Below are 17,895 nucleotides of genomic sequence, written 5' to 3'. Positions count from 1 at the left end.
TCGTACATTAGGGCATGTAAGGAAGAAGGGGGAGTGTCTGAAAATGCCCTAGTGACTTGCTGTCGCAGCTGAGCATTATCTTGTTTTAAAGATTGCATCTCTAAGGACATGGCTTGCATAGCTGCCATTAATTGTTGCATTTGCTGCTCCATAAGGATTCCGAATGTCAATATTGGCGTCGCTTACTGTTATAATACTGTTATAAATTACTGCAAACAGTTTAAAGCGGTAATACACCTCAACAAAACCGCTCACCTTGACAATACGGAAATCCAATGTGGAAGAGTCAAATGCAGCAGTGAAAGCTCCCCTGAAACAATCCTGGCCCCTCCGACCCGGAAAAAAGTGAAAACCGGGGGAGAGGATAGGATCGCCAGGGAAACCCTCTAATGGGAAGAAAACCCTGGTCGAGTCTGGAAGCTCGTCGATCGGGAAGTAGTAGTAGCAGGAGAATCCTTGAGAGGTGGTTTCAAACGGAAGTTGCACAGGATATCCTTTCTGAGTAAACGAGAGGAATAGATAGTATCAGTGAAAGGTAAAAAGGGAAGACAGCCAAAAGAGAAGGCGGAAGGGAAAAGTTCTCACCCTTGGAGGGAAGGATTGGAACTGAAACTTCGGAGCTGGGCTTCGGAAGAACAACGGAAGAGAGGCAGGAGGTTTGCAAGAACAGACAGGTAATTGATTCTAATCGGGGCTAGAAGAGAAGACTCAGGGAATAAGAAGCTTACCCAAATGGGGTTCAAAGCAGAAGATAATGCCGTGGAGGAGGTGTTATAGATGGCTAAGTTGAACAGGGTTCGCCGGGTTGGACTGAAGACGAAGGAAGCAGAGATTGGAAAGGTTGAATGGAGATAATCTCTGAGAGATAGATAAAGACAAGATTTGTAATCAAGGACTAAATAGACACGTAAATACAGGATTCAAATAACAAACTCACGGAGCGTCTGTAACAGAAGCGACGCGATGAAACCTTGGCTTGGAGTCTAGATATAGTATCACGTGAGCGGTCCGTAGTCTCTCGGAGGGACGTGAAGAGACTAGACCGTAGCTGTCGGCTGGAGAATCCGACAGGCATCCATCTTGGAACTGCACTTCCGCACGATACCGCACAAGCGGGCACGGGACCACAGAGTCCATCTACCGCCATGTGTAACACTCCCAGTCAAAGCCCCCATAACCCCTTTCAAATTCAGGGAAGTAACAGAACAGGAAATCATTGAGACAATGAACAAGATCAAACCTTCCAACCTCAAAGGAGACCCCTGTCCAGCTAGCCTTATTAAATATTGCACTGAAACACTTGCCCCCTTTCTCAAATCCTTCATCAACGCTTCCTTCAATGCCAACACAGTCCCAGATAGTTTAAAAGAAGATTGGGTATGCCCACTTCTAAAAAAAAAACACGCTCGACCCAGAAATTGCCAATAACTACAGGCCCATCACTACCGTGCCTTTCTTGCTCAAGATCCTGGATAAAGTTGCCTACACGCAATTCCAGGAATACCTTGAAACTAACAATATCCTAGGAAAAAGACAGTCAGGCTTCCGACCAGGTCAAGGGACGGAATCGGCCCTACTCGACCTAAAAATACAACTTGGGGACATCATGTACAAAAGCAAACCAGCACTCCTTCTTCTTCTGGATCTGTCTGCCGTCTTCGACCTTGTCAACCATGATATTCTCGGCATGCACTTAAAAAATGAAGCTCACTTCTCACCAGAAGCTATCTCGTCGGTAGCCTCTTTTCTAAATGGCAGACTCATGAAGGTCTTCTCAGACACTGCTTCAGCCACCCCCGCCATCATCCACTGTGGCGTCCCCCAGGGCTCCTGCACCGCCCCGCCGCTTTACAACATATTCATCCTTCCACTTTTCAATGGCCTCGACTGTCGCAATATAGCGTACACTAATTATGCCGACGACACACAGGTACTACTCCCACTAACTGGGATCTATGAGGAAGATGTGACAGCGTTAACCAAAATCTACACAGCCATCCAATCATGGATGGCTGCTAATGGCCTCTGCCTAAACAGGGATAAAACTGAGGTCCTCATAGTAGGGACTAGCGAAACTTTCAACAAACTCCCCCCTCAATACGAATCCTTTAACATCGATAACTCCATCATCACAGTCGCCAAGACTGTCAAAACCGTAGGTGTTCACCTAGAGGCCTCACTATCCATGTCACACCAAGTCAACGCCATAGCCTGCACCTCAGCGCTCACCACCAAGGTGATCAATGCAGTCAAGCCCTTCCTCTCCACTAAAAACTGCCTATCCATTGCCAGGGCCACAATAGGTACCAAACTGGACTACTGTAACACCCTTCTTCTAGGCACCTCCACCAACAATTTAAAAAAACTTCAAATCATACAAAACAAAGCGCTCCGGGCTGCGCTGACCATTCCCAAAAGAGAACACATCTCGGAAGCAAAAAAAAACGCCCATTGGCTACCAGTAAAGGAACGCATACTCTTCAAAGCCATGGCCATAACACACAAATGCATTACTTCAGACGCCCCCCCATCTCTCAGAAAGAATTTCCCGCAGCACCTCAAACAGACCTACCAGAGCACACCGTGCCAACCTGATGTATGTTCCTACGTTCAAAAGAACTAGAGAAGGGGGGTCCAGCTTCCAACATCTCGCACCCAAAAATTGGAACTCACTGCCTACCTCACTTAGGAATGAAAAATCATACACAACCTTTGGAAAAAAAATAAAAAACCCTCCTATTCCGTTAAAGTCACAGAATAAATATGCACAGTTATGCTTGCGCTGTGACCCTAGCAAGCTCTACCACTGCTATTTACTGCTACATCTTATGCTATGCTCACTCTCAAGTCTGCTGTAACAGCGCCACGATGCCTCAGGGCAGCTCTGCGCGCTTTATAAATGCAAATAAATAAATAAAATAAATAAAGATGTATTCTCATGACAGGGACAAGGACATCCAGAGGGTTGGCGATAGAAAGATGCAGGTTAGAGAGGGCTGTGTCAGAGTGTGAGTCAGCCGCAGGCATGGGAGGAGCAGAGAGAGTAGCAGCAAAGGCTGCCACTGGCACACGCTTGATGGACCGAATGACAGAGAAGGTAGGTGCCAGTGCTGGGGTCGGCTTTGCCTGGGGGACAGTGAGCTTCAGGTGAGAGGAGAGCAGAAAGTCGCCAGTCCAGGAGCGAGGAGTGGTGAGAGGGTTCGAGAAGGGCATGTCTGAGGAGTTGGGAACGTCCAAGGTGTGCCCGGTAGAGTGTGTCAGACCAGAGGATAGAATGGAAAGAGACAGTGTGGTAGAGGTTCCGGAAGAGCCCCGAGGAGGGATTAGAAGCATCCAGGGGGATGTTGAGGTCTCCGAAGAGAGAGGAAAGGTGAGAGGTTGAGGCAAGGAGAGAAGAGGAGAGTTCTATCTCACTTCCTATGATGCATTTTAGTGGTTTTGCACGTTGTCATCATGTTATACTAAAGCTTTGCGGCATCTGAACAAGAACACCCAAAGAAAGGAAGTATAGTCATCGGTCGAGACTGAGGCCAGATTAAGTGTTACACTGCCGCCTGCATGACTTATTTAAATTCCACAGATGGAAGGTTTTATATTGTATGTCACAAATCATACAATATAAGCTGAATACATGGGGTGTGGTTTTTATTAATAATGACGTTTACGAAATGACTGCGACTTGCCTTTTTGTAGCACTCTATGAAACCTGCGTTACTACCAACACATTTAATGGCACTCAATGAATTGCCCTCAGAAGTTTTCATTGAATTTATCAGGAGTTGAACCTGTGACCATCACAAACCACGATAGAACAATGCTTATCTTAATTATTAAGCTATTTGACTAATGCGTGCACAGTAAAAACAACTCAGCAGAAATGAATAACGCATACAATGAAGCAGTAAAAATTACTTTTATTGAAAACCAGCTTAAAATAAGGAACACTAAAATCAATTGACATTAATATTTAATGTCGAAAACAAAATAGATCAAAACAAAAGAAAATCCCTTGTCTGGAGTTTGGTTTAAAACAGGGGAGGAGGTTGGGGGAGGGTTGAAGTGGTTGCACAGTGTTTTGAAGGTATACCCGTGACGGATGGAAATAGGTAAATGCAAATGAAGTGGGGAGAGGTCGAGCAGAGCTCGGGCACGCAGGGTTTCACATGGAACTGCTAAATAAGTAGGGCATCAAAAGCCCATCTTTTTTGTTTAACTCTTTCTTTATTGGCATTTCGTTAACGACAGAAAAACACACATTCAGCACCATTTGCCAACAGTCCCTTGATCCCTCCCCTGTCCCCGGTACACACCAGCATTTTACAGTTTGCTTCATGTACAGGGGGTCTTAGGATTGCACGTGCATCATGCATCAGAGCAAGTGAGTCCACAGTCCTTACTAATGTTCGTGCAGTGCACACTGTAGTGCTCTAGGCAACACCCATCTGCCAGCTCATGCTCTGTTCCCATCACTCATGGGTCGGCACCGAGCGATGACGGCGCCACTTTCTCGCCGGTAGGTTGCTGAATTAGAGAGTGTGTACTTCTGTCCTTGCACCGGTGTCGGGTCAATGACCCCCATCCGTTTTCCATATCAATACAATACAATGGGCCTCATTCCGACCCAGGCGGTAAGGGGTTTACGGCAGCGTAAACAGCGCCGACCCTTACCGCCTGATTCCGAGGTCCCTTAGCGCCATGGAGGATTTAACACCTGCTTTTAGCAGGTGTTAAAATCCATGGCGCTAAGGGACCTTGTTGTTAATTACGCCACCGTAATTTACGGTGGCGTAATTAACGCCTTCCCCACTCCCATTATGCCCTATGGGGCAAAAATGGGAATGGGGAAGGGTAAATGGGGATTGGGGACTTACCGCCCCGCCAACCTCGGAATGGGGCGGTAAGTCCGCCAACCACCATGGCGTAAACGTAGTTTACGCCATGGTGGTAAAGGTACGACCCAGGCGGTAACTTACCGCCTGGGTCGGAATGAGGCCCAATATGTCGGCCCTCCATTGTGAGATTTTAGGGGCCCATTCCGCCCGCACCCCCCAATGCATTGCCACCCGTCATTTAGCTAATATAATGGGCAATCCAATTAGTTTCCTGGTGCTCTTGGGGACCTCCTTAGTATAACCCAACAATCCGATCAATGGGTCTAAATTTATCGTCTGGCTTGCGATTCCACCAATCGTATCAAACACCTGAATCCAAAACTGTTGCATACATGGACAGCCACTGGCCACATGGAGGAAGTCTGCTTGTTCCGTGTTACATCTATTGCACTTCCCTGAGGTGTCTGGGAAGTATTCTTTCAGCTTAGCCGGTGTGTAGTAAAATTGATGATTGTATTTAAAATGAATCAGTTTAAATCTGGCATTAATAGCACCTCTTCTGGTCCCTTTAGAACAGTATCTCCATACTTCTTCTGGAATCTCTCGCCCTAGTGTTCTTTTCCATTTCTCCCGCGGCTGTGCCTTGGCCGTTCCTCTGGACTGTATGCACATGGAGTACAATCCCGAGGTCACCTTGCGGCCCATCAACCCAACAAGCAGTTTATCTAATATGGGGGAGATCTGTGGTTGTTCTGGGAATGTGGTAAACACCGGGCATAGGCTCAATTTTAATCCGTAGTAAAGGAATATATCTAGGGCTGACATCGCCCCTTTCTCTCTCCACTCGTCAAGTGTTATAAACTTCCCTTAAGGAAATAGTTCACAAAAGTGAGTTATTCTACGCCTTTTCAACATAGTCACAAACCCCACTTCACTTGTGACGGGAATCCCCGGTGTGTGCATTATTGGGAGTTGGGGAGAATACAGTACCTCCCCTCGTTTTTTGCGTTCTATTCGAGTCCAGACTCTACAGGTCACATTCACTAGGTTCTGTGTATGCTGTATTCTACCCGGGGCCATTAGTATAATTGATCTAAGCAAGTCTGGTGCAGCCACCGCTCTTTCCACCTCCACATGTTTTCTATCCCCCTGCAGCTCGTACCAGTGTGTAAGAAACCCGGCCTGTGACACGTTATAGTATGCCTCAAATTCGGGTAAAGCCAGTCCCCCCTCGTGTATGGGTGCTGTCAGTTTGTCCCAAGATACTCTTGCTGGCTTACCGGCCCATAGGAACTGTGAGATAGATGGTTTAAAACTACGGAAGTAATCCCACGAAACCCCTATCGGGCATTCAGGAAGATGTAGAGGAACCTAGGGAGCAGTGTCATTTTGACAATAGATATCCGGCCATACAGGTTAAGGGGGAGATTCTTCCATCTCAGCATGGCCTGCCGAGGTGGATCTAGGACCCTCAGATAATTATTATGATACACCACAGTTGGGTCCCTATCTATGAGGATTCCCAAATAGCGAGTTTGAGTCATGTGCCATTACAAACGCCATCCATCCCGGTATTGTTCAACCTTGTTTGTCATTGGGAAGAGCACTGATTTAGAAGCATTTACCTTTAACTCTGATATTTCCCCAAAGCACCGGACATCCCTCATAACTGGATTCAGATACTCCCTGGCGTCTTTGATGAACAGCACCATATCGTCAGCATATAACGAAATGAGTACCTTATGGTTATGTAGTCGAATCCCACGGTGCAAAAGCAATTCCCTTACCCTCTCTGTGAACGGCTTGATCTCCAGAGCGAGGAGCAGCGGTGAGAGGGGTCACCGCGGTCGGGTTCCCCTCTCCAATGCTATGATCGGTGTCAATTGCCTATTCACTCTCACCCTTGCAATCGGTCGTGTGTATAATAGTTGGACCAGAGCGATGTAATTATCTCCCATCCTCATACGTCGCAGTACAGTGAGTAAAAACGGCCATTCAACTGAGTCGAATGCTCTAGTGGCGTCCAGCAGTGCTACTACAATTGACTCCTTGGGGGGGGGGCACCACCATCAGCCCAAACATCCTCCGTAGACCATACAAGGTGGATCATCCCGGGATTTACCCCGCCTGGTCCGCCCTTACCATTGCTGGCATCATGGCTGATAGCCGAGACACAAGTATTTTCGCTAAAATCTTATTATCTATATTTATCAGTGAGATTGGGCGATAAGAGGAGCAATCGTTACTAGGCGTATCTGGTTATAATAACATTACCACCATCACTTCTCTCAGTGAGTCCGGCAAGAGCCCTATCCCCAAACTGTGTTGATACATCCCCAGCAAATGGGGTGCCAGTCTATCAGGGTAGTGTTTATAGAATTCTGCCGTGAACCCGTCCGGTCCCGGTGACTTCCTTTTCGGTAACGATTTAATAGCGTTCAGTACCTCATCCAGTGACAGAGGACGACTTCAGTGTTCTCTTTGGTCGTCGGTGCACCAGTGTAGGGCCACCTGATCCAAGTATTCCTCGATGTCCGCCCGGGAGGTGTGTATTTGAGAGGGGTATAAGTGATTATAAAATGTGAAAAATGTTCAGACTATCTCAGTGTCTTCGAACCTATCACTCCCATGTTCATCCACTATAGACTGAATCCTACCTTTCATGTCATCCATCTTGGTTGATCTAGCAAGCGTACGGCCAGGTTTGTTCCCTTCCCCATATTGACGAATATTAGTCGCATTGCCAATGTATTTGACCTAAACAAAGTAGAATTCAATAGGTCTATTAACTAATATATACGTATTTGAGAATTCAGGGTGCCGAGGAGGAATACAGGCCCTGGCTTGTGTAAAACATGAACAAGAAAAAAGTGTCTAAGGCTAAAGACACTCCCGTCCCCTGCACACCATTAAAGCTGATACAGAATCAGTCAAATATCTTCAATCATTTTTTTGCTTCAGAAATTGATCAATATTTACAGAGATAAACAAATTAACAAGATTAATTCAAACCATATACATCTGGTTAACTTTTACATCACAAAAAGTCGAAGAACATTCAAAAAGGCCATCATAGAGCAAAATAAATGTACACATACAATATTTTTGAGATAACTGAGAAGGAATATCTGAGCACAAAATTCTTGTGTTGAACTAGAAGGCTTGATGCGTTTCGGGGAACACCCCCTTCTTCAGGAGCACAATAATCTGTAATAATATACATTTAGAGACCATCAGTTTCAAAATGTCAATAAATCATTTACAATCAAAATACAGAAAGTCACAATATTTTAAATAGAATCACACACGTTATAGGTTGTACAAAGCCACCCCAACTGATTCTAATAGAGAATATACAAACTAAGTAGAGAAATGCATTGCACATATTGAAACCAATTTGCATGTAACAGGTGTGACTCCAAAAAGGAAAAGAAGGCACACTTAAAGTGATAAATGATAAATGATATTTAGAGACTAAGGGGCCGATTCATGGAACAAACGTGCGCCGAAAATCTACGGGCAAGCAGGCGCAAGGAGGCGCAAGCAGGCGCAAGCGGAAAAAAAGAGGCGCACGCGCACGCGTGCGATACATGGAAGTCCCTGCGCGTGTCTTCCTCGGGATGTGCGCCAAACCCGTGCATGGCGCACACGTCACTGCAACATCCCGAAAGACGTGCGCGACGCGCACAGTGAAAGCGCACAACCTCTGCGCATACACTAGAAAGTGGGCGGAACACGGGGCGTAACGCGCGGAATAGGGAACAACTTGCGAAAACAAGGGCGTAACTGGGGATGTACTGCAGGGAAGCAGAGGGAACGCCCAAACGCACCCGAACCACACGTATTCATGGAACCGAATAGGGCAAAGCCACGCACAGTGAAAGACACGCACAAGCCGATACACGTCCGCCACACGAAGGCAGGCGGTAGCGTCCCTGCGCATTACAAAAGTGGCAACATACAGCAATTGTGCGAGCGGGGCACGTGTATTTCGGGGTTGCGCGGGAAGTTACACACGCGATTGAGCGGGATACGTGTATTTCAGGGGTTCGCGTGAACTTCCTCACGCGATCGGGCCTGGGGGAGCGGGCTACGTGTATTTCAGGGGTTCGCGTGAACTTTCTCACGCGATCGGGCCTGGGGGAGCGGGCTACGTGTATTTCAGGGGTTCGCGTGAACTTTCTCACGCGATCGGGCCGGGGGAGCGGGCTACGTGTATTTCAGGGGTTCGCGTGAACTTTCTCACGCGATCGGGCCTGGGGGAGCGGGCTACGTGTATTTCAGGGGTTCACGTGAACTTTCTCACGCGATCGGGCCTGGGGGAGCGGGCTACGTGTATTTCAGGGGTTCGCGTGAACTTTCTCACGCGATCGGGCCTGGGGGAGCGGGCTACGTGTATTTCAGGGGTGCGCGTGAACTTCTTCACGCGATCGGGCCTGGGGGAGCGGGCTACGTGTATTTCAGGGGTTCGCGTGAACTTTCTCACGCGATCGGGCCTGGGGGAGCGGGCTACGTGTATTTCATGGGTTCGCGTGAACTTTCCCACGCGATCGGGCCTGGGGGAGCGGGCTACGCTTATTTCTGGGGAGCGCGGGAAGTGACACACGCGATTGAGCGGGGTACGTGTATCTCGGGGGTGCGCGGGAAGTTACACACGCAATTCCATCAGGGTACGTGTATTACAGGTGTGCGCATATCAACAGGGTACGTGTATTACAGGGGTGCGCGGGGAGCAGCACACTTGAATTGCACGTGTGGGTCCTCCCAGGTGTACCCTCTACACCCTCCACGGCCCCTGCAGGTGGCTCACACCACAGGGGCCTACCCAGCACATGTCATGCAGGCACCCCACCTACCATGCCCATGCCCACCAGCCAACCCACATGTCAACTTGCACTACTCCCCCCCCACTGCATGTGACCCTGCACCCCCAGCCACCAGGGGCAGCCTCCACCAGGTCCTCACAATCCCCAACACACATGCACGTCAGCGTGTAATACGAGGAAAGGGCCATGCGCGTAAGCGCGCATACGAGGAAAGCCCATGCGCGTAAGCGCGCATGGAAACTGCACGTCCGCGTGTAATACGAGGAAAGAGCCTATGCGCGTAAGTGACGTGACGCGCGCGTGCGTTACCCTCAGCACGGGTTAAAGGTGAGCGGGCCCAGCAGTTCGCTGTACGTGCCTTTCGTGGAGACCGACGTGTGTTGCTGCTTCCTGTTGTTTCGCGCGCCATCACAACTTCACAGCTCTCAAGGACGTATCTCTTCTTTTGGCGGGGGTATTGGCTACGCGTGTTTTTCTGCATCGCGCTAGTCAGACGGTGAGTCACACACGCTCTTTTTCCCACTGCGGGTGCCCCTGTGTATCGCACCCATTTTTGATGTCATAGTAGCCTGCGTGTCCCACGCGTACGCGTTATTCGTGTTACTGGGTGCCACCGCGTACTGCGGGAGGTCCAATCCACGCACGTAGGCTGCAGGGTTGCGTGCACGGTTTTACTGCAGTTTTGGGGTGCCTGAGCGTTGCGTGACCCGTCACCACATCACCGGGGTCACATACAGCCTTGCAGGTGCAGGGGGGCTGTTAACATCTTGCTTCCCACCCCCTTCACCCCAATTGCCCAGGTCAATTGTGGTGTACACCTCCCATTGGCACCACTCCATCTGTGCCAGCACTACTACATCTGTGCCATGGTTGGGAGGCCACCAAAGGTGAGGGGCGCCTCAGCTGGGCGTACTCCTCGTGGCGGGCGTGGTCGGGGACGTGGCCGTGGTGACCAGGGAGTAGGGGGACTCCAGGGTGTCCAGGGCAGCCACAGAGGGGGAAGAGGCAGGGGTGCGCCACTTGAGCACAATGTTGTGCCATGTGTCGGTGCAGCCATGCCACCACCTCCTGTGGTTCCGGGGGATGCAGCTCCTGCATCTGGCACTGGCACCCATATGACCCGGCAGTCCGTTCCATCGACTGCCACGGGCCCAAGGGTGGTGGTAGCTGCAGGTGCAGCTGTGGACACCGCCACCCAGGCTCAGGGTCTGCCAGCGCAGGCTGCGTTGGCACTTGAAGAGCCCTTGGTAGATCTCCAACAGGCCAGGGGGGAAACCATAGGGGCACGCTGGGCTGCTCAGACCAAGACACGTGTCCCTGGGGCAGTCATGTCATCTGCTGCCCCGAACAGCCGGGTGTTGGCAAGTGCAGGGGCAGATGCACCCAACAGCACCCCGGTTGTGAGCCTGCCAACCAGGACCGTTGCGGCCAAGCACCCTGCCACAGCTGATGTTGCTGCGCAGGGTCCATTAGTGGGCACCCAGCTGCCACTGACACAAGTCAGGCCTCTGGTCATCCCTCCACCTGCCACTCCCTTGGCTCAATCCACCGAACCCACTGGCCATGCTGGTCAGGGCGGCATTAGCCAGCCAGGGTCTGCGCCACAGTCCAAGAGGAGGAAGGTTGCACCTGCAGCACAGGCTGCGACCCCACACACAGCCACGACCTCCTGCACGTCGAGGAAGAAGCCTTTCTGTAAGCAGGAACTGGACTTCCTCGTGGACTACGTGCGGGGACACAGCCGTGACATGCTAGTGGGTGCCAATAGTCAGACCACGGCTGCCCAACGTGACACCCACTGGAAGCATGTTGCGGAACATGTCAGTTCATTCGGCCATAAGGTGCGCACGGCGCAGGAGTGCAAAAAGCGTTGGAATGACATCAAGCGCAGCACTAAGGCCAAGCGTGCCTCAAATTACAACTTGGTAGGAGGAAGAACTCACTCCGCATGAGGCTCTCGTTGCGGAGTTCATACCACCTGAATTGGTCGAAGGAGTGGGAGAGAAGCTGGACTTCGATGCCCAGTCCAGTGAGTGTTGATGCGTGTTTGTTGAGGACGTGTGTGGTTCACTTGTGGGATGTGTTGTGCATGATTGCTGCTACATGTGACGTGTACATGGTTCTGATGTGTAATTAATGCAATGCTAACGTCATGCATGTCACCTCTGCCTGCATGCGGGACTCCATGTAGGCATGCTCCCTTGCCCCTCCTCCGCCACTCTGCACCCCAGTTCCACCTTTGCACTGGTCTGATCCAATCTTGCCAATGTGTAGTTTCTTGTCCATGTGTCCTGTGTAGATGCTAACTTCTAGCGTAGAATCTGCCAGACATATGCCATGTCGTACAGCCTTAGTACTCGATGCAGGGTATCTCACTTGTACTATGCATGGGTCAGATGTCCCGCAGGGACATGAGTGCCCATTCATGCTCCATGTGCATTGCACGCATGCCCCTATGTGTCCTTGACTGGATGATCACTGTAATATCAGTCCTTGGTTACATACATTGCCTGCCATCTCATCAGCCTTCCCATGTCAACTGTGCCTCAGTCCTGCGTTGCACACATGTTTAGGCTCTGACAATCTGTGTGGCTCACAGGCCTCAGCCTGTTCAATGGCCAATGACTCTGTCCAACTCTTGTTGTGTCTTCTTCACACGTGGGCGGCCTCCGGAGTTTCCATCATGTGTCCTGCCCACTGTCCCAGCATCATTTGCAGTGTTGTCATTTGAATCACATGAAGCTGTTGATGCCAGTCAACACTGCCTGTCAATACACAGGTGTATGGTCAGCCTTTTGATACCATGATAGGCATCCCTGCTTTGGTACTGGGGTGGAGGGGTGCTTGGCTACTGGACATGGTACACATTGAATGCACAATGCACGTGATGTCTGATTTTGACATTGCACTGCCTTCACATTTCCTGGCACACACCATGTAGTGCTTGTACATGTAGGTAGTGAGTGGCGTACACATTTTCTGCACTGCATAGACCCACTTCCATGGAAACTGCCACCTTTCAACAGGTCTGATCACAGAAGCTATTCAAAGTAGACCCAGCATGCATGCCAGGTCATATGTTGTGTGTCACATGTCTGCCTGATGCCTTTGCTGTCGGTGTGTGTGTGTGTCGTGTGCTTCTGACATGTGTATTGACCTTTTCCCCTCTATTTTTCAGGTGATGACGCAACGGAGGCAGAGGATGGTGTTGTCATGCCAGACACAGGGTTGGTAACGCCACATCAACCCGGCACTAGTGTGGGTCGTGGGGTGGTAGGCCACGAAAACCCCCAAGTGCTGCAGTCCATCTTGTCTCTGGCTGCCTATGAGTCCAGCCTTGATGACGACTCTGACGTCCATGTTGAGTTGGATGACCATCAAGTCCATGTGTCAGGGGTGAGTGATTCTGATGTGGACACTCCTCTGTCTGCGACACCTGCACTGAGGGATCAGACAGTCTTGGTTCCTCCGCCCGTGGTGGATCAGGACGCAGGGTCACCCTCCACACCAGTCACTGATGTGCCTGGGACATCACGTCGACGGGGGCATGTAGTCGTGCAGCCGCAGGCGGTGCCAACACAGCGAGGACCCCCGGTCCTTGGGTCCCGCAGGGGTCAAGCCCGGCAACGCGGTCGCCGCGCGCAACCGTTGTATACTGAGTGGGAGCAAGACATGACTGCCAATTCCGAACGGCAGGGGGCAGCAATGGAGAACATCGCTGAGAGCATGGAGCGTGTGGCCCGATCTGTGCTCCCCCCTGCTAGGCAGGTGCTTCTCCAGCAGCAGGCGGCACGGTCCACGGCCCGCTCGCTCAGGCTGGGCATGGCGGCCTCAGACAGGGCACGCCAGGCTGAAATGTCGTCTCTGCGTCAAGCAATTGCTGCTCACGCAGAGGCGCACATGGATGCCTTGAGGGAGGAGTATGCTTCCCTCAGATCCACTCTGGGTGTCCTTATGATGTCCCAGAGGCAGCGGGCAGAGGAGCGGTTTGCACAGCTTGAGTGTACCATCTCGGCTGAGCTACAGGCTTGCCGGGAGGTGCAGCGGTTGTCAAGCCAGGCCTTGCAGGAGGAACTCCGTGTTACACGTGCTACCTTGCAAGAGGAAGCACGTGTATCACGGGAGGTTCTGCATGCAGACCTACGTCACATCGCCACACAGAACCAGGCTCACCCGTCCGGCAGACTTGCTGCCGACGAGGGGCAAGCTGCGGCTAGGCGTGGCCAGGCTACTGTGCCACGTCCTCCTTTCCAGGATGAGCCAGACTGGGACGACCATCTATCTCACACATAGGTCGTGCTGTGCAGGCGTTGAGCCCATGGAGGTATTTTTTTTTGGCTCAGCATCATCGCATGTGGATGTTGAGCAGCACCCTGTACCTCCCCCCTCCTGGGTGCCTCCCCTCCCCCCCGGGTCGTATGTGGCCATTTTTGATTTTTCTTCTAGTTTAGTTAGTTAAGTTTCTGTTTGATAGTTAGTTTAAATAGGTAATGTAGGTTTTCCATAGTTAGTGTAATTAGTTAATAGTTGAGTTAGTTTAAAATTGCTAGTCTATTGTGCTTTCATGTGACGGTGCGGTGCTTTGTGGCTTTTGAAGGCATCCACTGTCTGTTCCAGCTGGGCCCTTCATGGTTGTCTTGTGTATGTGTTTGCTGCTTGGGTTCCTTGACTCACATATGCCACTCCTGCCTCCCTTATCCATGGGCTCGCAAGGATGGTTCGGTGTTACAGCATTTTACACAAGGGCATTGGACTGTCATATCTGTGGCATGTCTGGTGCTGTGTGACTTGTGTTGACACCCCTAGTGGGGATGATTTAGGTGTCATTGTCCACTGTTCAGCTTTTGCTAGATGGGGTGTATCATGATTAATGTGGACATTGATTGCTATGCATTGTGTAGTATGTTTAATTTCTTTCCTGTACATGTGCGTGTTGCTATTCATGCTGTAGATAGTGTTCCACACTTTGTAGGTGAAAGACGGACTGATGGTGTGATTTGTGATGTGACTCTCTGACATGGTCAAGTAATGAGATGCCTGATGAGACACACACAGATTACTTTGAAGCATTAATCATGTGTTACATGCCCTTTCTGCAGGGGGATGAGCCTCCAGAGCACCTTTGCCAGCAGACATGTCCCATTGGACGACGGAATTCTGGACCCGTTTGTTGGTGCCCACATGCACATGTGTGCAGGAGCAGAGGCACAGTGATTGCAGACCCACATCCTAGTACTGCTGACATGTTCCAAGGAACTCCAGGCAAGGTGAGCATCACAGGGGGGCCACGACACAGCAAAGCTTGCACCAGGCGAGTTGCACATGCAGGCTTAGTCACAGCACTGAGGGTGAGCTTAGACGAATATTGGTGTTGAAGCACACAATGCAGCTCAGATGTGTTTGTGGACTGATGGCTGCTGATAGTAGGGTCGTCTGGGACACATACAGGGGCAGTGGCACATACCCTCCGGTACACCAAGGTCCATTGAGCCACTTGTATCAACCATGTAGCCTTCCGAGACATGGAAAGGGGCAGCTCACAGGGACATGCAGCAAGGGACATACTCGGGTGCAGTGCATGTCTTTTCTACGTACTTCATGATAAATGCACTGCCAACTTTGTTTCGGTCATGGTGGTACACAACTTGCTCTGTAGTCATGGCTTGCAATATGGGTCTGTCTGCTTACCCAGGGAACATTGCATGTTGTGTGAATTGTGACACATTGGTGTTCCATTTTCCACGCACCCAGCAGCGGCTGCCTTACTGCATTGACTGTGTATGACCCGTCACAGGGGTGATGTTATATATGGGTACGAAGCATCAACCACAGATTGTCTGTTTGTAGAGTAGTCTGTTGCTATGGGGCATGTTTGGTGTTGTGTTTTTGTGCAATTGGCACGTACAGGTTGTTGACTGTGTCTCTCTTTGCAGCATTGCAGTGCTCCTGTAACCGGACCTGAGAGTGCGCAGGCAGGAGGCCAGCACTCAAAACCAGAGCTAAGTGTCTTGTTGTTTTTCTTACAAACTGCTCTGCATAGGCTTGCTGGGGAGTGTACTGATGCATGGATGTATGTGTGGTTCTATTTGGTATGTTATTTTCTCCCTAATCACCCGTGATCCTATGCAATTTTGAAACCTGTACCCTCTACCCGGTGTTCCTGCTTCCCGTGCCTATCCAAGCAACGTTCCCTGACCCTCTTTCCCCACTGGGGTTGCGGATGCCTGTGTAAGCCCCGAACTTGCAGGCGCCAAAACCCTAGAGGGGGTGGTGGGTTCGTACCACTCCTGAGCCTGGACTACAGAAGGCCATGACAATGATGTCCAAGTCTGTTTGGATTGTGTATGTGTTCATGCAGGTTGTACATTTTCGTGCATTCCCTAGTTTCATGTGTCATTCCACCTCCCCTCTCCTGCCGCTCATTCCAGTCATCCAGTGTGTCAACACCTGTCCCGACTGCATATCCCTGAACCTCCTTCCCCACCAGGGTCTCAGGGGCCTGTGTGAGTTTGACCTTGCAGGCACCCGGGACATGGTGGGGGTGGTTGTTTCGTGGCACTCCCGCGCCTGTACAGGGGACCTGTGACAGTACACATCCATTCATGGTGCATCATCCGATGTCATGTACCACACATGTCTCACATCCTGTCGTGACATTGTTTTGCTGTGCTACCTTGGTTGTTGCATCATTGTGGTAGTACTTGGCCTTTGTGAGGTACTGCTACGTCAAGTCATCTACTGGAGGGTGTTTGGGTTCGTTTTTATGCCTTGGATTTTGTGTTTCGGAAATGAGTGTGTATTCAGGGGGTTCAGGCATCTTTTTACACACAAGGTGGGAGATGATGACGAAGGGTAAAGGTGATCCTGTGGCCAGGTGGAATTGAGGTTTGGGGGCTCCATGACCCAGGTGCAGTTGTTCAGTGGGTCATGGTCATTTGTGAGGGAGGGGGGGGGTTGTTGTTGATTGTTGCCTTGCCCTGCAGTGTGATGGGAACTCTGACATAGTAATGGTGGTATCCCATGTACATGTTGTGTTCTGCTGATCAATGCCTGTTCATGTGTTGTGTTTTCCTTTCAGGTGCGAGGGGATAGTTGAGGTTTGACATGCTGGGGTGTACACATGGTGGATGTTCACATGTGATGTGTAGGGAACACTGATGGTCACTTGAGTGCACATGCATATGTGGAGTGCATGTCCTTGCAGAACCACACACTTGCACTCTGATGCACTACATGTACTCCCACCCTTGCATATACACATGTACACTGTTTGCCTTCTGGAGCCCACTGTGTCCCGGCAGCACGTGTTCTGTGACCGATCATGGATCCAGTACATGCCTGATTTGATGTTTGATGTGGTCTGTCACTTAGATTTGATGCTCAGGGTGTGCATCACACACAAGGGCTGTTCACTGTGCTGTGCGCTGAGCAGTGTGATGCAGGAGTAGGACACTGCACACATGAGCTGCAGTGTTGATTTTGCAATGCATTATGTGCATGTAGACAGGCATTCATTGTGATATTATGTCTACGACTGTTGTAATGCATTTTGAAATGACTTATTTTGGGTGGGAGGTTGTTGGTCTGTCATTTCATCTGATTCCGGGTCAGGCAGCAGTGTCCGATGCCACTGTGCATTTAGGACATGGCAATGTGTACCTTATCGTTACTGCATTGGTGTATGGGTATTGCGTGCCATGACATGTTGATGTTTGGGAGGGTTTGTGTGACATGACAGTGATGGCCATGGCCTGGTGTGCAGGTGTGTGTGATGCACACCTTGCATGTCCGTGTCATCCGCTTATCAGAGCAACTAGCTGGGGGTAGATTTCTCTCCGCAGCAGGGCCCTCCCCCTGGAACAGACTTCCGGCCTGGCTTGAACTTGAGGGGAATCATCTCCAGTTCTGGAAGCACCTCATGTCCTTCCTCTTTGCTTCTGCTTACTCTCTGCCTCTCCCTTGCAGAATTCTCCACTGGAACTGCACAGGAGCTGCAACTGGGCCACTCTCACCGACCTTGGTCCCTGGCCCAGCCACTCTCCACTTGCACTGCCTCCCTGGCAACCCCTGCACTGCAGTACTGTCTCTCTATCCCTACAGCCCTCCCTTCCCAGCACTTGACTGCACTCACCTTTGTAGTTGCCACCAGGTGACCTATGTATTATTTTTTCGGGCTACTTCCCCTGTACTGGACTCCCCCCCACCCTTCCCCTTGCACTTTTCCCATTCCCCCTACC

The sequence above is a fragment of the Ambystoma mexicanum genome, chromosome 11, assembly GCF_040938575.1.
Source record: "Ambystoma mexicanum isolate Mex_15411 chromosome 11, UKY_AmexF1_1, whole genome shotgun sequence".
NCBI classification, from domain to species: domain Eukaryota; kingdom Metazoa; phylum Chordata; class Amphibia; order Caudata; family Ambystomatidae; genus Ambystoma; species Ambystoma mexicanum.
The sequence above is the reverse complement of the archived record's forward strand: the minus strand, read 5'-3'. Positions refer to the sequence as shown.